This window comes from Maniola jurtina, chromosome 8, assembly GCF_905333055.1.
Source record: "Maniola jurtina chromosome 8, ilManJurt1.1, whole genome shotgun sequence".
Taxonomy (NCBI): Eukaryota; Metazoa; Arthropoda; class Insecta; order Lepidoptera; family Nymphalidae; genus Maniola; species Maniola jurtina.
Genome location: NC_060036.1, coordinates 1,101,581 through 1,124,858, shown reverse-complemented (window position 1 = coordinate 1,124,858; position 23,278 = coordinate 1,101,581). Strand labels below are relative to the sequence as shown.

The following is a 23,278-nucleotide window of genomic DNA, read 5'->3' as shown; positions in this document are numbered from 1 at the left end:
AATATTATATGCATTTATTTATTTTCACAACTTTTCTACGTTCATCATGATTCATGGTCACTCTACGCGTTGGTTTTAACACGAAACGGATGTTTTAAGATAATCCGTCGAGTGCAGGCCGCAATTAAGTCGTTTTATGTTAAAGCCCTGTTTGAACTCACTAAATTAACTTAATTTATTATCTGTTGCGAGTTTCAACGTGAAATACGAGCAGGAAGGTACTCTGTTTTGGATTGTATGTAGCTTTTTTAACCGACTGATTAATCTATTCTTTTGATTTCTTTTAATTTTTTTTTTAACAAGTATTAAAATAGCAAGCAAACGAGGAGGCGGGTCACTTGTTTTTATATTTTACTAGCTTATGCTCACGACTTCGTTTGTGTGAACTACATGAAATTCAAACCTCTATTTTACCCCATAAGGGGTTGGATTTTTCAAAAATTCTTTCTTAGCGGACGTCTACTTCATAATAGCTACCCGTATGCAGCCCGATCCATTCATTAGTTTGAGCTGTGCGTTGATAGATCAGTCAGTCAGTCAGTTAGCTTTTCCTTTTATACACATACCTACTTATTTAGACGTAGTTTTATTCTCTATACTCTTATTCTTCTTCTTTCTCTTTTCTTCTTTCTTCTGTTGTCTTCTGGATCTTGGTATTTTTAAAAGTTTCACTAAAGTTACCAGCTTCTCTCGATTGATCTTGGCTCGATTGCGATAAAATGACAGATACAGTGTGACTATTTCAGTTATCTTTGATTAGCTGACGCTCGCTCACTATTGGCCACGGTGCGTTGTTGCATCAAGAATACCTTAAATTCAGCCAATCACAATACATAATTGCGATTGTGATAATCACCGATGCAGGTTTTCCAGAACCTACCTATCTGATACTAAATAAGCTCAAAAATATTAAAACCAAAAGCCATTTAGCGCAAGTCATTCTTGTGGAACATCTTAATATTATTATATCGCAGGCTGTTTGCTTAAATTATTGTTTCTCAAAATACTACCCCACACATTACTCGAAAAAATATTTGACTTCAACTAAAACTTTCACTGAAAAGTTAACTTTAAAGAGTTAGTTATAAAGTTTGAAATAGGTTGATTATTTAATAATGATAATTTGAATACAGCTTACAAAAGTTAAATTGGAAATACAACTCTGATCTTATTATAATAAAGTGTAAAATTGGTTGGTGATGTAATGATGATTATTTGAAGGCTCGTTCAAATCGTAGGTGAAAGGCAAACAGTAGCTGGCCACCCGTGGGGTTTCAAAAATGCTGTTATCGAGAGTGAACTGTGTAAACACGATTAGTCTACCCGACTCGACTACATGATCGATCATAGAAAACTACTTGATTTTTAAGTGTTTGGATTGCTTAGTGATGTATGGTTTTAACCGACTTCAAAGAGTAGAGAATAATTTCTTCCTATTATATGGTTTTGTCGCAGCTGTTGGATCCAGACGGCGAAAGACCATGGCGTGTGAAAGTTCCAATAAGAGATTTGGGTACTATATAATAAATGTTCAGCAGTAGGTAGAGGTCTATCAGTGACGATAGTAACGATAACAGCGTATTTTTACCCGACTACGGCGAATCCCAAAGGAGGTTTATTTTGTGTTTGACCTATAGGTATGTATATATGCCATGTTCATTCATATGTTCGCTCATAATAGTAATTATGTATTAACGGCTCAACTGATTTTGATAAATACTAGATACATACGTTATTAGACTCTTTTTTAAGATTTGAAATGAAAATGGCGGATTGTATGCAGTTTAATGTGTGGGCTGAAAAAGATGTAGTGCAAACCAAGTCGGTTTTTTTTTTCTGAAAACTTTTTAAATTACCTATACTTGTTTTTTATTGTTTTTTTTTTTATATTTTATACGAAATTGATAGGTCTAAATCTACTGCTGTCTTTTTTTGCAGAGAACAGCTGTTATGGAAAGAATAGCAATAAAGAAAATTAAGACCTGTAATTTTAGTTTAGTATGGAGCATGTATATAACAGAATTATCCACACTGCCACATCACTAAATTGATCTATTCCGACAACGTACTATAATTCCGTTGCCCTTAACATTCAACAACGCTATTTGTTCAGCAGCCTGTCAAAACACACGACGCGCTACCGTGACGGTCGAGTGACTCGCTCAAGTGACTGGCTCGAGCGCACTCTCGCTGTGTAAACACTCCACCAATGTTTGCCCGCCAAAATTCTGTCGACGTAATAATCAATAGGCAATATTGATTTAACATCAAGTTGTAAGTGTAATCCACTTAAACAATACCTACATATTTTTCAAATTCTAAGACAGTTTAAGTTTAGTTAGTAGTGAAAGTGATGCCACCTGATGGTAAGTGACGATAAAGTCAATGATGGCAGCAACTAGGATGCATCAAATCTGCGAGAACTTGGAAGCGTGAGAACAATAATTTACTAGATATTATAACGTACACTGTAGGTAAGTAATACATACATCTAGTTGAACCGCGCTGCTGATAAAGTGAAAATGTTAAGAGCAAAAAAAAAAGCTAAATCAAAATCAGTTCATTAGTTTAGGAGCTACGATGCCACAGCCAGATACACAAACACAGATACACAAATACACACGTCAAACTTATAACACCCCTCTTTTTGGGTCGGGGGTCAAAAATAAGCTCTTGCGCGTAGTGGTACCATAAACTAGCCTGTAAAGTGTAAGCACGTGGTAATAGTACATACTTGATTGAGTCTCTTTCAAGTTTTGTTTTTCTCGATTGTAAAGCTATTTTTGATTCTAATAATTTTTTAAACTGATTGTAATACGTTGACAAAACCATTGAACTTCACTAAAACAACAATTACAGCACGTATATTTGTTACAATAGCAACAAAAATAACTTAAGTATAAATAACCACAAAATTAATATTCCAACATGTTGAATTAATTCTCAGTAAACTTTAAACGGAAAGTAATAAATTGTTGCGAGCTTTTAAAGCATTTTATCGCCCCTTGAATTCAGTAAGGCCACTTGGTTTATCTCATTTCGGACGTAAGTTACATTTTTATCGATCTTTCGACACATTGGCGGCACTTTGTTGACGATTAACGTTAAGGGGCCGCAACTTGGATAAATAAATTTAAAAAACATTTTTATTTATTAAAAAAAAATATAATTTTTTATTTATTTATTTAGAAGTCTTTATTGCAAACACATCGCTCATTTGGAACAACAAGTGCGTAAATTTTACACTACGCCAGTTTATCGTAACACTAGTTGAAAATAGACTCATATCTTTTTTATTACCCAATCCATATTTACGTGAAAAAAAAAATTAATTTCCAATATTTTCACTCCTAACGTGAACGTATTATGGAGATAATTTTGGTTTAATTAGGTCAGTTTCGCATTTTTGCAATTGTGTCATTGTCGCTCCAAATGAGCGACATATAATAGATACTGAAAACAATACAAGATACAGAGAAAATTATAAAAAACCGGCCATGTGCGAGTCAGACTCACGCACTGAGGGTTCCGTACCCGGGTATTTTTTCCAACATTTTGCAAGATAAATCAAAAACTATCATACATAAAAATAGATAAAAATCTGTTAAAAAGGGATATTCTGTAGAACCTCCCCTTAACACGAAACTTAGCGATAAGGTAGTGTCGGCATTTTTGCTTGGCCGATAAAGTATTTCTGTTTGGGCGCAACAAGATCATTAATTGAATGGAAAGGCATTCATTAGCATTGCTTTCTCGCTTCCATGGCGATCAAAAGAACACGTGAATTTCTGCTTTTTGATAAGTGACTTATATTTATCCACTAGCCGATGCCCGCGACTTCGCCCGCGTGGATTTAGGTTTTTCGAAATCCCGTGGGAACTCTTTCAATTTCCGGGATAAAAAGTAGCCTATGTGCTAATCCAGGATATTATCTATCTTCATTTCAAATTTCAGCCAAATCCGTCCAGTAGTTTTTGCGTGAAGGAGTAACAAACATACACACACACACACACACACACACACACACACACACACACACACAAACTTTCGCCTTTATAATATTAGTGTGAAGACTTATTACTTTTACATACTTTTTAGGGTTCCGTACGTCAAAAGGAAAAAACGGAACACTTATAGGATCACTTTGTTGTCTGTCTGCCCATATGTCCGGGATCACTTTGCTGTCTGTCTGTCTGTCTGTCCGTCTGTCGTGTCTGTCAAGAAAACCTATAGTTACCTAAGTATATTAAATTTAAGTACGAAGTTAGTATTAGTATATTATCTAGGTTATAATTTATTATAATAAGTATCAAAGTTACATTTAAACAAACAGAACTACACGTCAACACGTTCCTCCCCCAGGAAAAATGCCATATTATTCATGTAGTAATAAACCCAAGCGCTCACTTACTCAGCCGTCTGCACCCACCTTTACGTCTGTGTCGTCCATCATCGTCATAGATGATTGATAATACTTTTTCAAACGTTAGCCCTTGAATATTCGCCTTAAATAATCACCTTTTCAACCTAAATTCAACCTTGATTTTGGCTACATACAGTTCACTTTTCAACAATCTTTCCTAATAGTTAACTTGTCTTATTGTTGTTGGAGATTGTACTCTGTGCGTTAGTTTTTAAGGTTGGTTTTGGTTTGTAGTGCAGACGTTAAGAGGTCGTTTATAGCACACTTTGCACACAATGTAGGGCTTGGTGTGGAAGGTTTTTTCGTTGGATATTGAGCTGATGCTAATACCGTGGCGGTGATGAAGATAAATGTGCTAGTGGTTGATTTTAATTGGAAAAGGGGTTTGAATTCATAATTTTCTTAGTCATGGAAATATCCTTCGTATAAACAGTTCCGCTTATTCTAGACCTGGCAGATTGAAAGTTCATTTTAGAGACTGCACTTATATTAACACTAGTCAATGCCTGACGACTTCGTCTAGTACCTATATTAATTTAGGTTCTTGAAAATCCTATAGGAACTCTTTGCTTTTTTTGGGTTCCTTACCCCAAAAGGAAAAACAGAACCCTTATAGAACCACTTTGTCGTCCGTCTGTCGTGTCTGTCAAGAAAACCTATAGGGTACTTCCCGTTGACCTAGAATCGTGAAAGGCAGGTAGGTACCTAAGTCATATATCAAGCACAAGTAAAGAAAACAATCCGTAAAACCACGAATTTGTGGTCGCATCACGAGAAAAAAAATTAAAATGCTCATTGAACAAACAAAAGTAGTATTTTGAATTTTCAAAGTAGATAACTACTTACACCAAGTGGAAAATCATATTATGAAAGGGCTGTACCTGTACATTCTAAAACAGATTTTTATTTATTTTATACATAACAGTTTTTGATTTATTGTGCAACAGTCGGAAAAAAATCCCCGAGTACGGAACCCTCGGTGCGCGAGTCTGACTCGCACTTGGCCGGTTTTTTTGGTATAGAGTAGTGTAGGTCTGCTATGGCCCTCATTCTTTATTCATTTATCCCCAGCCCAAAGAACCGTAACAATGTCATGTCAGCTTGATGTTTTAAAACACAGAGTCCAGCCAACTTTTTGTTACATTGCATTTATTTGCAACCCGCTCTACATCCCAATCGTACGCGACCAGAATTGGATTGCACTCATTTGTATTTTAGTTTTTGGATCAAAAGCTGAGAAAACAAAAATAATGTATCCGAAATAGGTAATGGCGTTCCTTTTAGTCCTATAAGGGTTAAGGATTCGTATTTTGCGATTCCTGTGACATCTGTGTAGTGCCAGTGTTAAATTAGTTGTACAATGTTTCTTGCTGGTTCTTCTCTTGGGAATGTCATTCCCAACCAGTGGTAAATTCTTTTGATGATTCAAAAGCAAAATTAAGCAAGTGGGCTATTTTATGTGATACTGATTAGATTAACTATTACAGTACACGTGCCTAGTCACCCATAAAAAATATCAGTACCAGAGGGACCATGCTACATTAATTAGGTTATGCGGATTTTAAATACATTTTATGATTTTTTAGGTTCCGTAGGTACCTCAAAAGGAAAAACGGAACCCTTATAGGATCACTTTGTTGTCTGTCTGTCTGTCTGTCGTGTCTGTCAAGAAACCTATAGGGTACTTCCCGTTGACCTAGAATCATGAAATTCCTCAATCAATTTTGAACTTGCCTTTACACAAGTTCAAAAAATCTATTAAAACTATGCCCCTGAGAAAAGCATATTAGGTATACAATCGAAGATTATGTAAATGATAAAAGAGCGTGGATTCGACCTGCAGCTCGCTCCAGCAATGCGCGGGACCTCAATTGCTTTTATACATGGCATAGGTAATATTGTATATCAAATCTTTGAAATGAGCAACCGCCGAGTTTCTTGCTGGTTCTTTTCGGTAAGAAAGGCATTCTAAACCAGTGGTAGATGCTTTTGACGATATTTACTTACCTGTAACTTGTCTATGGGCAAGTCTATGTGGGCGGTCTTGGCTCTCTACTAATTAAAGTGCAGCTCAGAGCGCCATGAAATATGCATGCAAATGCATTTGTATTTGCATCCGCCTCGAATACCAAATCTGAATCGATTGTCGGCGCGCTGTGAAGTTTATCGCTAGATTTGCAACTCATTTTCATGACTTTTACATCTTTATAATATTCATGATCACTTTGCATTTTTCCGCTATTCGAACGGAATCTTTATCGTTTTTATTTAGATTAGACATACCTATTATATTATTTCTAAGACATAAGAATATCTAAAATTCAATAGTAACTCTACAAGTTTTTGAATAGTTTTATGGCATGTTATTGTAAATTGAGTACTTGAAAAGAGCAACCGCCGAGTTTCTTGCTGGTTCTTCTCGGTAGGAACGGCATTCCGAACCAGTGGTAGATTATTTTGACGATTCAAAAGCAATTGTAAAAGTTTAATTGAATAAAAATATTTTGATTTTAATTTTTTTTGTGTGCCACATTTTCTTTCAATAAGTATAGTTTGGATGTTTAGATTTTCCTTCATGCCACAATCGCAACCGATTTTAGAATATATTATTTTTTATTTATTGTAACAAGTTAGCCCTTGACCGGATCTCAACTGGTGGTAAGTGATGATGCAGTCTAAAATGGAAGCGGGCTAACCTGGAAGGGGTATGGCAGTTTCTATTTAACCTATAACACCTTTGGAACCTATCTTATAAGCTACTTCGTATCTGGAAAAATCAATTCCCACGGAATTTTTAAAAAACCTAGATATAGGAACCTACCTACGCGACCGAAGGCGCAAATATCATCTAGGTTGTCTATTTAAAAGTTCAAAGTCTAAAATTAAATAAATTACCTACTACTATCTATTACTTACTAAGTACTTATCATTAAATAACTAAAAAAACTTTGATCTTCGTAGTTTTGGTCGTTCAGAAATTGATAGCAATTAAATTTGGAGCTAATCACAATCATAAGCGTGAGAATTAAAGAAAACCAGTTACGATATCGTAATAGGTATTTAGTACGTAGATGTCGATAAATAAAGCTAATAATAATCAAAAAAAGCCGATCGGCCCATATCTGACAAGATTAATTGCCTGTGTTTCAAGTTTCAAACATTCCCAAAATTTGATGGAAACAATAAATAATCTACATGACAGACAGACCGACGCTCCTCATAAATCTGGATATCTGTGCATATTACGTGTCAATGCGATTGTCCTAATCCTTTCTACTGGTTAACATTCTTGCGCTCTTGGCCGAAAATTGCAGTTTACTAAGTGTTAATGCTTACAAACGGTAAGGTAATTCATCTAACAAGTGTAAATTAAAAATTTATAACACCCCCGACAAGTGAAGGTTACAGTAACTAGAAAAGAGCTGATAACTTTCAAACGGCTGAACCGATTTTCTTGGATTACAGCTAAGAACACTCTCGATCAAGCCAACTTTCAAACAAAAAAAACTAAATTAAAATCGGTTCATTAGTTTAGGCGCTACGGTGCCACAGACAGATACACAGATACACAGATACACACGTCAAACTTATAACACCCCTCTTTTTGGGTCGGGGGTTAAAAAGTAAACAATAATGATTTAATATTTGATCAACGGGTGATGCACAGCCCTTGGAGTTTCTTTACGTAATCTAAACAGAATTGAGTAGGTCCATAGGAGAATTAGGGTGACCGTGATAACTCAACGAGTTGCAAAGCTGAAACGGCCATGTAGTTCGAACTTCGAAGAGCTAGGTGTTGGGGTCGCGAGGTACTGAAATGATCACCTTGCACAGGAAATACCTTCAAAACGAAAATAGGCACCTTCTAAACAATCGTGCTTCAAGCTAGACATTATCATTACTTCCCTTTCATTCAAATTTGATTGTTATCAAGCGTAATGAGCAATCGCTTTATCAAAATGAACAATCAATTAATATGGATTTCTGACTGTCTCAAAAGATGCAAACCCTGGCGTAATATGCTAAAACAGATGAATGTTAACGGCGGTCGCTATGCTAATGAACAGTTTCGTAATACGGACACAGCAAACGATTGAGACGAAAGAAACTTAGCTAGAGATGTGCCTGAATAACTAAAACGATTCCGATTCCAGCGAATCGATTCGTCGGAAAGCACAGACGGAATATATATCGCGCAAAACATGATGGAAAAATTCGCGGATTCCGCCGACAGAGCCGTCGGCACGTCCAGAAATGTCGACTCCGACCGCATCAAACTTCACGGGTGGGTGGCGATAAAAAGTCGCGTTCCTAAGACTCCTTGTCAGTTTGTAGGCCTAGAGACAAACGTAGAATCTATCCTGTGAATTGAAACGAGTCATAACTATTGGTAAGTAGGTACCCAAACTCCTTTCTAAAGTTTGCGGAATTCTTCATGTTATATAAGTCACGCGGTTTACCTACTCGTATATCAATTTAAGCCAAAATGTAAATCGGTTAATCGATTTTTAGGTACATCACTAAGCTTATTTTAAGTTCTATGGCCATCAGTCACTATGAAAATCATATTGTTAATATGAAGACGTATGGCTTTACTCTAACGGTGAAGGGAAATTTGCATGCCTGATTTTTCTCTAATGTTCTCATAGGTGTGTAAAGTCTGCCAATGTTAGCCACCGTGGCCTCATCCCTTCTCATTCCAACAGGAGACCTGTGCTCAGTAGTGGGCCAGCGACTGGTTAATCATGATGACGGATATGATGAACAGAAGACATTACTCACGATAGTTTACAAGTGTAAATTAAAAATTTATAACACCCCCGACCAGTGAAGGTACAGTAACTAGAAAAGAGCTGATAACTTTCAAACGCTGAACCGATTTTCTTGGATTATAGCTAAAAACACTCTCGATCAAGCCACTTTTCAAACAAAAAAGAAATTAAATTAAAATCGGTTCACTAGTTTAGGAGCTACGATGCCACAGACACAGATACACATGTCAAACTTACCTATAACACCCCGTTTTTGGGTCGGGGCTTAAAAACGCTAAAACACAGAAATATTACAGCCATCTCTTGGTCTGCAAATTGATTTCGTATGCGAGCGGCGGCTGGCGCGCCATATTATTATTTCAATCAGAGATAATTGGACACTTGTCACCATAAAAAGCCTGGCTCTAGCAATCGTGCATCACGATCGGCGCGGACGACTCTCAAGCAGCCTCGTAAACTCGTGAACAGTTTATAAATATGGATTAAGAAGCTTACAAAGTTCTGTTCATTTGGCTGAGAAGTTAAAGGTAAGTAATTTTTCATCTCGATGACTTGGAAAGCCTTTTCTTGTCGATCGAAATCTGTGTGGAAATCCATGCCCTAGGATGGAAAAGTCATTCGAAATTTGAACGTGACGAACTACGCTCTATGGATGGTTTATGGTCGAAAATCGTCATCAGGTAGATATTATATTCAAATTCAAATTATTTTTATTCAATTAAACTTTTACAAGTGCTTCTGAATCGTCAAAATAATCTACCACTGGTTCGGAATGCCGTTCCTACCGAGAAGAACCAGCAAGAAATAAAAAATAGACTAATAGAGAAATAGAATAATAATAATAAATTTAGTAGTAATAGATATAGTAATAGCAAGAGCTATTTGCAAACTCATTGTAAATCTACATAGGTAGGTACTACACTATTAGTATTTATATTATAAAGAGGTAAAGTTTGTAAGTTTGTTAGTAAGGGATATCTAATCTCTGGAACTACTGAACCGATTTAAAAAAAAAATAACCAGTAGAAAGCTATTTTTCAATAAAATTAGAGATATCTATGAAAATTGAAATAAGCTAGCTAGTAGATATTGGAAAATATACCCAGATGTATTCGTAAAATATCCACAACAAAATCTGTACTGAAAGCTCTTTCCTATTGAGCTTTAATTACATCTATTGTTCGCTTACAGTTGTATTGTGCGTCCGTGGAGCGAAGTGGAGTGGAGTGGAGTGGTGTTTTTGTCATCGATGATCGAATTTTCTTATCGAATTCGCTTTTCTTTGCTAATTTGGGCGTGGAGATGACAAAGTGTGATTTTCGATTAATTCTTTTTGGGGGCTCGTTTCAACTTTTTCTCATTAACCGACTTTCAAAATTATAAAAAAAGGAGGTTCTCCATTTGACTTGTATGTAGGTACAGTATACTCAATTATTATTTTATTGCTATTAATCCAACTCAATTATATGTATAAGTTTGTGATGTTTATTTATTTGATAGCTAAGGATTTTTTTTCACCGTAGTAACGGTAATCATAAAATTTGGCAAGAAGAAATCTCATAACACTAGTAAGTGTTATGAGATTTCTTCTTGCCAAATTTTATGATTCAAGATCAAAGGGAAGTAGCAAGTATGTAAGTACTTAGCTACTTTAAGTTTTGATTTATTTGCGAGCGTCCTATGTCGATTAAGTATGTTTACATAAGAACATGATTTTTTCACAGCTGGAAAGGACAAATGATCCTTTACGAGTTCGTTTATCGTATTGATGTGCTTACCTTCGAGACCCTAAAAATTAATTTTATCCATTCATAACGCCCACCCAGGAAGTTCGACCATTTGAAAAAAGAACAATAAACATTAAAGGTAAGGAAGATAATTTAAAGGCGCCATTAAAAAAATGGCGCCAGCAATTTGTCTGTTAACTTTTCGGCAATTCGTCATATTTGACCGAATTCGGCGAGATTGCGTTAATAGTCTACTAATGATTGGGTAAGACAAATGCTACGCCAGTTGATAAAATGGTCCATTGGGATTCGGGTCTGTAATTTGGTTTACCGCATTAGGTTTTGGGTTTCGGTTCGATAGAAAGATATTTTAGCTTGTCGGACTAAAATGTATACCTACCTACTAAGTTTATTGTTGAGAGTTGTTGAGTTGATTATTTTGTTTTGGCGATGTTTATTCTTCCTACAGTGTTTTCCATTTCCAAGGGGTAATATAATGGTACCTAAGTTTTGTTTTACGCCTTTGCTTCAAACTATAAAAATTAAAAAATAATAATATACATAGTTACAAATATTTCATAGAAATAAAACAAAATATGTAAATAAAAAGATAATACAGCTTTGAAGGTATGCTTAAATAAATAAATAAGTAAATAAAAAGAAGATACAGCTTTGGAAATGCTTAAACACAGACCATCTCCTGCTTAAATAAATGAATAAATCAATCTACTTCCCTAATATTATGTAACTTTAATATGACACATTTTAAAACGGCCTTCAAGATAACAGGTGATAGAAGCATAACTTTAAGATTGACAAAAATACAACCTTGAGAGAGAAAGCTCTGCTTTGAGTTTATTCTCATCCCTAAAAAATAGAGTGGAGAGATAATTTTTTTATAAATTCTCTATAGTTTAGCTCGTTTTCTGACAGCGACCTTCTGGAAACGGATTTATTCTGACTGTAAATGTCAGCATGATTGTCTGTCGGTGATTTCGGCAAATTATATATTATTTGGCCGAACCAAAGCCAAATGCCGAAGTTGGCGCCTCGTTGGTACCGGTCATTATTACCTTATTGAAGGGTAGAGAACTATGACAGGGACGGATTTTAGAGTGAAAATATATTAATGTATTAAATACAGTATTATGTTTTACGGACTAAAAAGGATTTTCATCATATTATGGGGGCAAAACATAACTTTGACATTGACAAAAAATATTACTATCTTGAGAGAGAAAGCCAAAAACATCTCTCTATCCAATCATAAAGCTCGCTTTCTGGGATCAAAATAAGCGTGTTTATTCTTATTTTTTATACTATAGTTTAATAAAGTTCATATTAGGTATAGTAAACCTTTATTTAGCGCGTTTGTTAAATCATAAAACACATAAAACAATAATAATATTATGACGAATGAGATATTTTACCAAATATGGAGTGCCATAGTTTTTTTGCCTGCCGCTTGACAAACTTAACATCCTTCGAGTTCACAGAAGTTTTTACGAGTTCATTTCCGCGATCAGTGGTTTGCAAGGTTGTTACACTGGAGTTTTAAAAAGTCCTCATCTCTCACGGGTATCACGTTTCGAGGCTCATAATTTTTTTGGTACATCTACACATTGGTCCTAAACTCAGCATGCCGGGATACCTAACATCATGTAGGTATATTGAGTTTATCTAAACGGCTCAGGTTGAAATCTATAGAGTGCGCTTTGACTTTGCGACTTAAAAGTTTCAGTTAAAACGAGACAGATTTATACCAGCGGTATAACGCTGTCTCGTTTTAACAGTTTTTTAAGAGCAAAGTTAAAGTGCATTCTAATGATCTCAACCTCAGAGTCCGGCCCTGTCCTCCATCCAAGTCTGTAATAACACGAATTATACGATTAGAATCCTCAGTGTTTCACTAAGAGCTCACCGTCCGAAGCTAACCATCATCCTTTGCGTTCATTCCAACTGAATTATAGCTCGCTTAAACATAGAGTCCCTCACTATAATTTATCACAAGTAGGTATTATGTTGGTAATTGATGTTAGGTATAATAATATCAGAAATTTTGTATTGGAGGAACTTTTAAGTAAGTATCTAATCACGCAATCTTTAGGGTTCTCTACCGCAAAAGGAAATAGAACCTCTAAGTATAGTACCTATAGGTACTTAGGTAACTTCGTTGTCCGTCTGGTCTGTGTGTCGGACCGATCTGTGTGTCTGTTTTTCTCAGGAATGAATGGAGGTAGGTAAGTGCCTACTTATTTATCAAATAAGTAGGTGCTTAACCACTTGGACTACCAAGTGGTTATTAAGGCGCGCGTCGGTCTTATATCAGAAGGTCGGTGGTTTAGTCCCAGGCACACACCTAGGTACTCGTATAACTTTTTGGACCAATTGAATATCATTAAGTACCTACCTAAGTAACAGTCTCATACCTACCTAATTATTACAAATGGAAAAGTGTTTTTGTTTGTGGTTTGTCCCTCAATCACGTCACAACGGATGGATTCAATTTTTTGCATGGATATAGTAGGTAAAAATCTAAAGAGTAACATAGGCTACCTACCTTATACCTACTTATAATTACTTCTTATTTCGGAAAGTCAGTTTCCCACGGAATTTTTAAAAACCTAAGTAAATCCACGCGAATCAGCATCCTGTCGTGGAATAAGGAAACACATACCTACCTACAAACATACACGATCCCTGAAAATATTTATGGCACTCATTTCTGGGCAGTCGTGAAAAAAATTGAACTAAAATATCCTCGAAGGTATAAGTTGGCCTTAGGGGAGATGCGCGCTCAGTACCTAATGGCCCGACGATGGGTTGAGTAGATTCCTCCTTTTTCTTTTTTTTTCGTGAGGAAAATCCGTCATGGACACCACCGTCCACGGGGGAGCACAGTTACCTATTTTATTAAAGACTAGCTGATGCCCGCAGCTTCGCCCGCGTGGATTTAGGGTCTGAAATCCCGTGGAAAAGTTGTCACAAAGTTCCTCTATCGATTAAAAAAAATTACGCAAATCGGTTCAGAAATCTCGGAGATTTCGGTGTACATAGGAAGAAAAACACAACTCCCTTTTTGAAAGTCGGTTAAAAAAGTAGCCTATGTTACTCCCTGATCAATCCTCTACTTGTCTGTGAAAATCCCGTCAAAATCGGCTCAGCCGTTCCCCAGATTAGCCTTTTCAAACAGACAGACAGACAGACAGACAGTCAAAAATTTTAAAAACGTGTGATTCAGTGTTGGTATCGTAAATCGTTCAAATAACCATATGAGCTTAATATGAGGTAGTTATTTCGAAATTACAGACAGACCCTCCAATTTTATTTATTAGTATAGATAGTTTTTGATTTATCATGCAAAATGTTGGGAAAAATACCCAAGTATGGAACCCTTGGCCGGTTTTTTTTTCTCGTAAGGAAAATCCGTCATGCATACCACCGGCCACGGGGGAGCACAGTTAGGTACTTAGGTAAATTATCTCAAAGATTCCTCCTGACATCAACACTTGAGATATTTATACCCTACGGACACGAACATCGCTGCATCTTGCACGTCGAGCGTCGATGCATCGAAGCCTGCAGGCGGCCATGTTGGACGCTGACGTCACTGGGCGGGGCGTGGCGCGCACCGCCCTCCGCCCGCCGCGCCGCTGCCACGTGCTCGGAACCACTCGGAACTTACGACTAACACTTTGTTTTGAAAACTTTTAGTTCCAACTTCTAAACAGATTGAATAGGAATTAGGATAAAAGGAAAATAAACTAGATAAGTAGATATCTACCTAATGCTTTGTTTAAGTTTCAAAAACCCCGTAGGAATAAATTTTTTTTTGGATATAAAGTAGCCTTTTCTGTCTCCAGGATGCCTCTGTACCAAGTAGGTACTAGTTACTAGATGATGCCTACAATTTTGTCTATGTAGATTTAGGTGTAAGTACTAAAAATCCTCAGAGGACTTCATGATTTTAGGGGACCAAAATTAGCCTAAGTAAATAGGCGGTATGTTTATCCCCTGGATGCAAGCTGTCACTGTATCTATCTTCAGTACAGAGCTAGTAGACAGACAGACAGACAGATACACTTTTGCATTCATCCCTACGAGTATCTACCTAGGTACCTATTGCATTTTTAACGGACGTCAAAATAGCTCTCGTGTAAATGAAGCCTTAGGGGATCAATTATTAGATAGATACTTATCAAAAATTATTTCTTAGTTAGGTACCTAGCTAAGTACCTACAAGTAGGTACTTACTTATATTTATTTCATTCTTCTACACTATCTAGAGTCTATACTCTATACCTATTTGCTTACCCATCGGTTTATTCTACCACTGATACTGTCGGACAACGCATCCGACAGTAGGTAAGTATCATAAGTAAGTAGATAAGTATCAGTAATAGAATAATTTTTGGCAGTACATAATTTTTACACGATCGAATATTTACATAGTTACCTACCTACTTACCTGTTAGTTAACCATTATAAAACCATTCCCACCATGTAGCCTATCTACCCACCTAAATTGGTTATTAAAAATCTGAATACCTCTAATGGAGCACTAATAGGCTATTTACTTGAATGACGATAGAAATTCGGCGTAACACGGCAGCCGGGCCTCGTCACTCGGCCTGTCGGCTTGTCGGCAATAATTCAAGATGGCGGGCAAAAAGCGCGCCCACTTCAAAGGCGAGCCGCCGCCGCTGAAATGACTTGTTTCTCAGTTAGCTTAGTGTAAACAGGCCGCTACATCAAAGACACCGCCGGGGGGTTAACCAAGACTTTCGTTTTTGAAGCTCGGAGTGTTTTCACTTGCAGTGTTTTTCTTAGGTCTTTACAATACAATACAATATTGGGTTAGTTTACAGATCTTAAAACTATTATTGTTAGGTTCTCCCAATTTCTACCTTTCGGCATGCAACGGAAAAAATAACACTGGCACGCTATACATACTGGCAATTAGCTGCAAGTTTATTTACCAATCAGAATAAACAAACTGTTTGAATTATAGCTGATATTATAGCTATATTGAATTATAGGAGTGCCTCGTATCCATACTTACCTACTAATATTATAAATGTGAAAGTAGGTATGTCTGTTTGTTGCCTGCTTTCTGGATCCCATCCGTTTGACAGATTTTGATATTTGGTACAGAGATAGCTTGTATTCCATAGACAGACTTGGGTGCATTTATTTCGGAAAATAAAAGAGTTCTCATGAATTTCATAAGATTTAAAAAAAAACAAGTCAGATAAAGTAACATGTATCTTGTTTAATAATACTTAGTAATTTTTACTTATCCAATATGTCGGATCGAGCCGAGGAGTGTTTAAGAATTGATGAAGGCAGGTGAAGATCCTTAGGGTCTGCTTCGATCACTAGGCGATCTTCAGACGTGTTAAGAACAATACTTCCGTTTACTGCATGTCACAACTACCAGCGTAACTAGGTAACCCTAACCTAACCTACCTAGACCGGCTCCTCCACCCCTTACACCGGTCCCAAACCAACCATCTAACCTAACCACCACAATAACAACTCGTTTAACCAACAGTACCACTTTAGGTAACCGCTACTCTAAAACCTACAGTACGACAGACTATTCCTACTGAGAAGTGTCCTCGGCAACAACCGGACGAATAATGCCTCGCTACGCACAGCGTGTCTGATTTTATAGTCCAACGACGATAGTGGGGAGATGACGTAATGCTCAGTGAGCAAAGTGTTGACAGCTAAAAGTCGGTACCGCCGACACGGCCATTCTGACCTGCGTACGCCCTCGTACGCTAAATGTCACAAACCATGTGAGGACAAAACCATAACCACAAAATCATTATACCGCTCGTCCATCCTGACTAGCAGTTAACTGTCAATGAACATCTTTCTCATTCTAAACCTGGACATCAATGTCCCCTCAACCACTAAACCTCCGTAAACCAGAAACATTACAATAATTAACGTACAATGCTATTGGTTATGATTCTGACCATCACGGCTTTTTCTAGGTCTCTTTGGCTTGACTAATTCATCACATCTCAACACTTAGGAAGTTGACACAACCAACCTAGGTTAAAATCACTTTCAACTGATCATCTGTCTAAAACATAGGCTAACACTGCGAGAAGAACCAAAACCTAATTATAAGAACTCATCTACTGACATGTCGCGACGCGAAAGTTAGTTGAACCGATTCTAAACTACAGTTCATATGATTAGAGCGCAATTGCTATTGCAACTCTTAATCAATCATGATCTAAACATTATTCAAAACGAATTTACCACTGGTTCGGAATGCCACAACCTAGCGAGAAGAACCAGCAAGAAACTCGGTGGCGTCTAACTGAGTCATTAATTTCTTGGCATCTAACTGAACTTAAAAACAAATTTTTTTTTTTTTTTTTTTTGTTGGTGTTAAGGATATGTGGTTAACTGTAACTGTGCGGTGTCTATGACAGTAAAACTCTTTTAACATCGTCGCGTCACGGCCATTCTGACGCGCGACCGTCCTCGGGAGCTAGCTGGTGACCGGTCCGTCCCCACCGTCCCTGATTCATGGATTGTCTGATATTGCTCGTGCGCGTTCGTGCTCGCCTTCGTAAATCAGCGCCGACATGGCCATTCTGACCACAGGTCGCCCTCGACCTACCAAAGAAAAAAAAAAGAACACAGTACCGTTGTACGAAACAGATTACGCACGGAAGCCCTCATCCTCGTTGGACACGACTAATAGTGAAAGTAAGGAGGCCCCTGTCCTCAACTTACGTCACAAAATACAAAAGTAAGGAGGCCCCTGTCCTCAACTTACGTCACAAAACACAAAAGTAAGGAGGCCCCTGTCCTCAACTTACGACACAAAACACAGAAGTAAGGAGGCCCCTGTCCTCAACTTACAAAACACAGAAGTAAGGAGGCCCCTGTCCTCAACTTACGTCACACACACAAACGTCACAAAACACAGAAGTAAGGAGGCCCCTGTCCTCAACTTACGTCACACACACAAACGTCACAAAACACAGAAGTAAGGAGGCCCCTGTCCTCAACTTACAAAACACAGAAGTAAGGAGGCCCCTGTCCTCAACTTACGTCACACACACAAAGCGGCAATATTAAGATTTTGAAAAAGTGCAGATTACCTGTAGCTTTCACCTCCTGGACTTGAATCAGATGTCCTTGTCTTTGTCACCATTAACCACTCGTTTCCAGATATTCCAAGCTTTGGTAATTGATTCATGTATCTCCAAGAATTTTGGCTCGACCTTGCAACAAGCCAGCTATTTTTTTCGATGTGGTTAGGTGGAGCTGAAGAGGCTCCACGGTTCATCCCGCTTCTGATGTCGGATCGAGCCGAGGAGTGTTTAAGAATTGATGAAGGCAGGTGAAGATCCTTAGGGTCTGCTTCGATCACTAGGCGATCTTCAGACGTGTTAAGAACAATACTTCCGTTTACTGCATGTCACAACTACCAGCGTAACTAGGTAACCCTAACCTAACCTACCTAGACCGGCTCCTCCACCCCTTACACCGGTCCCAAACCAACCATCTAACCTAACCACCACAATAACAACTCGTTTAACCAACAGTACCACTTTAGGTAACCGCTACTCTAAAACCTACAGTACGACAGACTATTCCTACTGAGAAGTGTCCTCGGCAACAACCGGACGAATAATGCCTCGCTACGCACAGCGTGTCTGATTTTATAGTCCAACGACGATAGTGGGGAGATGACGTAATGCTCAGTGAGCAAAGTGTTGACAGCTAAAAGTCGGTACCGCCGACAAATAATAAGTTTTATTGCATACGTATTCTACTTTACTACAATATACTTACCAACATCACTTTATTGTACAAAAAATGTTTTGCTTTACTTATTAAAGAAGCATAATTTATCTTTCATGATTAAAAATTAATTACAAGTTTCAAGTGTTTGTTACCTTAATTTTAAATGAAAACATTCGCCAAAACGAATCAGTGCTTTCGAAAGTTGTAATCTTGGCGAACCCTCATTCTATTCACGTCTGGCTGCGGTACGGCCGGCACAACTAAACGCTTTTTACGGGCCCTTTCGTTAATTTGTCAGGGGTACAATATTTACGCAGGCGACCCCAGGCGCGGTTATTTTAATGAGTAGTCGAAACTCGAAAACTATCAATTATAAGGCGCCTCGGCTTCAAAGGGAATGATGAAAGATGATGGATTATTTTTTGTCTTGATGTGGCGCTTATGGATAGCTTTGCTAGTGCTGTCGGTGCTTGGGCTATCGAGAGCAAAATTATCGACATTAGATATACTTAGTTTATTCTCAAATATTCGACTCATAGTCACTAATAAGTCATTAGAATGATACTCACGACACAGGATTACCTAATGTAGATACTATCGGACAGAGAAAAATTGGATAAGGAAATTGTATTTGGTTAAGCAATAAATATTTTTTTTCATTTTTCATTTTTCACTATCATCGTCAACCGAGGTAGTTCCACAACTGGACATAGCTTTCTTGTAGGTAGTTCAGGGGAGGGGAGAGGGGTGCTTCTAATGTTTTATATTCAAGGTAAATTAAAAGATGTACACTGTCTAAAAACTGCCCGGGTGTTTTTAGAAATTGTGGATATAGAGATTTTTTAATGTAACACACCTATACACTACTCTTAAAAAACTATACTTACTCTTAAAAAATTTATAGACTTCTTACCTGCACAGCTGAATGTGTGGGCACTGTGGTGGACCGTGGCCTAAATTCTTCTCAACCCGACAGCAATCAGCAGACCCGTTCTCAGTACTTACCGAAGATATTCTCATATTATAGGCTTGCCCTTGAGAATCATAATATTATGGTACAAGGTCTATTTCGAGGAATTCTTGTTAAAAATGACTATTCAGTATTCGTTCTAACCCTAAAGTTCTACCTACTCGTACGTTGGAGAGAACACGCTAGCCAAAGTTACCTATCGTCGATACTGCAATTTTGTGCAATTGGCATCACTATTTTATAAGACGTACCATTAACTTTTAAGCCAATCCATTGCAGCGGTCGGTGTCTGGGATGTTTAATGCGGTCTTGAGTGTCGTGTTCCGGTGGTGATGGTGAAAAACCCCATAAGATAATGATTGGCACGAAATTGGTACAGATTGATGGGTGGCTGTTTTGATTTTGTAAATATTTAATAACACGGTTTAAAAACTATAAAACTCAAGTTTTTTAGTTTTTAAACCTACTTTGCTTTTAATGTTACCGGTCTGTAAATTTTAGGGTTCCGTATCCGAAGGACGCCAACGGGACCCTATTACGCTATTACTAAGCCTCCGGTGTCTGTCCGTCTATCTGTCAGCAGGCTGTATCTCATGAACTGCTATAGTAGGATTGAAATTTTCACAGTGTATTTATTTATTTATTTGTACCAGAAAGTTGTAACAATATAAATAAAAGGAAAGAAAAAGTGGACAGGGAAGCACTTATCTCTATAAGAGATCTCTACCAGTGACCCTTGGCAGTGCGAGAGGTTGTAAATGGAGTAGAATAGGTACAGCAAAGATAGACAGTAATCATGAAAAATAAAAAATAAATATAGTAGATATTATGTTATAATATATACTTACAAATATTTATATATTAAAATAGACTTACAAAAACATATATACCTTAATACATAAATATATACTTATAGTCATAAATATATCTTATAATATATACCGATAAATATATGTAAACAATATGTTATGACAGAGAGGAAAGATAGTGCTGTTTCAGACGAAGTTTGAAGGTGCTGATGGAAGGGTTATTTTTAAAAATACTGTCAGGTAGTGAGTTCCAAAGGCGAGTTGCGAGTACCGTAAAAGATTTAGCATAAAATATAGTGTTGTAAGGGGGAACTGCAAGTGAGTTTAACTTGACACACGAACGACTGTTTAACTTGACGTGTGTTAATAAAGGAAATAAGAAAAGTATATTAAATTGCCATATTAGCTACAGTAAGAATAAAATCAATAATTTTCCTTACCTATATATTTTCCTTCTTAATAGTCAATTGTAATGATAGGCATTAGATATACAAACTTAGACAAAAAATTATGACATGGAATAACAAGGCCATAATTTACTGCAAAATTCCATACAAACACTGAACACTTTCAAAAGACAGACGGACGAATATTTTAAGGGTTCCGTGAACCATGACGGACTAAAACTCACTTTGTAAGTTTATTGTCCGTCCGTCCGTCTTGTTTGTGAGTGTCTGAAATAATGAAGGTCCTTTTTTTGAAAACAGCTTGAAGTAACATGAAAAATTTAAATTCAACTCATATAGATATAAGTAGGTACAGTTCATAAAACATGTGTTCCCTAGAATATCCTAGCAAAAAACAGATTCTCTCTTATAACGTAATGGGACATTAAGGACGAACGTAATGAAAAGATATTTTTAAAAAATCCTACTACGCAGACAAAGGCATTAAGTGAGATAGTGAGATGAGATAAGAAGTGTAAGAAGTGAAGTGAGATGAGATGAGATGAGATAATTGTACCTACCTATTTCGGAAATGAATCAGTAAGGAACCCTCTCAGGGCGCGAGTAGGTACTATTCGCACTTGACCGTCTTGGTTATCATAAATTCAATGATAGCGCTAAAAACACCACTCGCTCAATATTCCCTCGCATGTCCGCCGTATATAAATAAAGTTGTCGTGTCCGTCCGTGCGCTGATCGCGAGCTTAATCATTCCCCGATAAGGACATAAATAATGAGCTTGTACCCTCCTAACTTATAAAGAAGTTTGTTTGAGTTAAGCAAAAACATATCTGCGATTGAAATATTGTTACTGGGGTTTTTTTTTTGTTGAAGATTTATGCTTGACTAGCTGATCCACCCTGGCTTCGCTCGGGTAGAATTTTTTCTTAGTAGGGATCTTTTATTTCAAGTAAATAAAGGACTTCAAGCGACGATCCCGAAAGGGGACCAGGATTCGAACTTGAAAGATGACCTCTTTTCACTAGAGAGTACCTAATATATACCTAGTATATAAAAATATCATTTCTATTGAAACTAACCGGGAATCAAACCTGAAACTTCTTTCTGCAAAGGGTTAAAAAACTCTTAACAGGGCTCTCTCCGTCACTTACTCCATACAATCGTAATCCCAATTTCATTTGAATATCAAGCAACCGAAGTCCATGAAATTTTGCACACATATTCTAGAAACTAATATCTGTGCCTGTGGTGTTTTAGATTTTTCTAAAAATATGTATTTTTAAAATTACAGGGGCTCAAAGATTTGTATGTGAATTTTTAAGACCGCGTAACTTTGAAACCGAATATTTTAACGGAAATCTGGAAAACCACAGGCATAGATGTTAGTGCCCGGAACGTTTCTACAAAATTCCATTGAGTATGATTGGTTAGTATTCAAATGAGAGATGAACTACGTTTGTATGGAGCGAGTGACGAGAGACCCCTCTTAAAGTGAAAATGTTTAGGTATGATGAAGAAAAAGTATTGAACTTACGTCGTGATTCGACGAATCACTCAAACGCATCTGATCCATGACAGCGGCTAATGGGCAATGAGAGAGTCCATGTTGCAGGTAAAGCGAAGCTATGGCAAGATAAAAATCAAGAAAAATGATTCTATGTCTGTTTGAAACTTGATCTAATTTCTAAGCAGAATGGCCTAAGACCAATGACTTTTAGGAGAAGTCATTGCCTAAAACTGCGTTAAAATAGAGTTAAAATTTTGTGATTTTGATCAAAACGCTACAATTGCAAACAAATTATTTTGTAATTTTGTGATAGTGTTTTTACCTACACTTCAAGGTCTTAATAACTTTTAAACTAACTTTTTCTAGTTAATTTTTTTTTATTTGGGTGCGAAGACGCAAGTTCGATTCCTGCTGGTTTCGCAATTTTTGATACTTATGAATTTAAAAATTATTTTGTGCAATTACACCGTTTTGTTCACTAGCTGCTCATATTATATCCTCGGCTCTGCTCATCGCGTGGAACGGCAGCACCGCGTAACATCGCTCGCTTGTCATCTGCTTCACATCAATTTGGAAGCGCAACAAAAACAACAGGGGAGATCAAAGTTGATGCAATCGGGTCGCAACCCGATCCGCCTTCAAAGTTACGACTAATTTCTTTTTCGGTGAGCGACGTATCACGTCAAACCCTTTTAGAGATCTGTTTGAGATGAGATCCCGCCACCCGCGGTGCAGGGTTGCTAGCACGTGCTCATATTATATTAATTATTTACTAGATGATGCCCGCGACTTCGTCCACGTGGATTTTAGTTTTTAAAGATCCCATTTGATTTTCCGGGATATAAAGTAGCCTATGTCCTTCCCCGGGATGTATCCCAAGT

The 23,278-nt window shown here is 37.2% G+C and overlaps 1 long non-coding RNA gene across 1 annotated transcript; it reads left to right on the top strand.

Annotated features, from left to right (window-relative positions):
* Positions 1-1,748: 1,748 nt before the first annotated feature.
* Positions 1,749-22,653, top strand: LOC123867880. Its single transcript, XR_006796526.1, has 3 exons — positions 1,749-1,821; positions 13,255-13,266; positions 22,644-22,653. It is a non-coding gene; the product is annotated as an uncharacterized LOC123867880 (long non-coding RNA).
* The last annotated feature ends 625 nt before the right edge of the window (positions 22,654-23,278 follow it).